The sequence below is a fragment of the Arachis hypogaea genome, chromosome 5, assembly GCF_003086295.3.
Source record: "Arachis hypogaea cultivar Tifrunner chromosome 5, arahy.Tifrunner.gnm2.J5K5, whole genome shotgun sequence".
In the NCBI taxonomy this organism is placed as follows: Eukaryota; Viridiplantae; Streptophyta; class Magnoliopsida; order Fabales; family Fabaceae; genus Arachis; species Arachis hypogaea.
Window position 1 is genome coordinate 22,340,355 of NC_092040.1, and position 971 is coordinate 22,341,325.

Below are 971 nucleotides of genomic sequence, written 5' to 3' on the forward strand. Positions count from 1 at the left end.
ACCATATTTCATTTGAAACAAACCGCAATTCCATTCAAAATTTGAGAAGCAAGTTATGGACTATCAAATTTCATCAAAAACCATTTTTTACCAAATTTTACCAAACCTCATTTTTTCACCAAAACCACATTTTTTTCCTTTCAAAGCTCATTTCCATTCAACTCAACATACCACAACCATCAATCTAACTATCCTTTTAATCATAGCACAACAATTCTTACAACTTAGCTCAATAACACCACATTTCACCCAACTTTACAAGATTAGCCACAAACCACATATTACTATACATACTTATATTATCTTCATCATGAAATCCTTCAACCCTCATTACAACATTATTCATCAAGTCAATATCAACAAGTCCAAATAAATACCACTCAACATCCACTTATCCATCAGCATTACAAAACTAATCATTTAATGCAAGTTACCATTTCAACTTATCCTATAATGCTCTAGCCTAAGTTTTCACAAAACCTTAAATGTTAAATGCGCGAAACCTTAATCATACCTTGGCCGATCATTTTATTTAGTCCAAGGCAGCCACACTAGCTATAACACAACCCCTCAAGCATTGAAAAACCAACCAAAATCTCAGCTCCAATCACCACCAAGCTTCCAAATGCCCACAATTCAATTCACATGCTCATATATATACTTAATTCACACCTAATACACATATATATTCCAAATTCAGCTTTTACATAATAAAATCAAAATTGGCTATAGTTTAGGTTGTTCTTACTGTACCCACACTCATAATAACTCAAGCCCAATAGGCTTCGTAAGCTAAATCGAACCTAAAACACCAAATTGGGCAAGATTTCATCACAATGGTTCAATTTCACAATAAGAAATGGGCTAGAGATTCTGAAATTAAATTGGGACTTACCGGTGAAATTGATCTGACAGAAATGTAGAGCTCGACGCGCTGGACCCTAGCCGCGAACGGTGCAGCGATCGGAGCT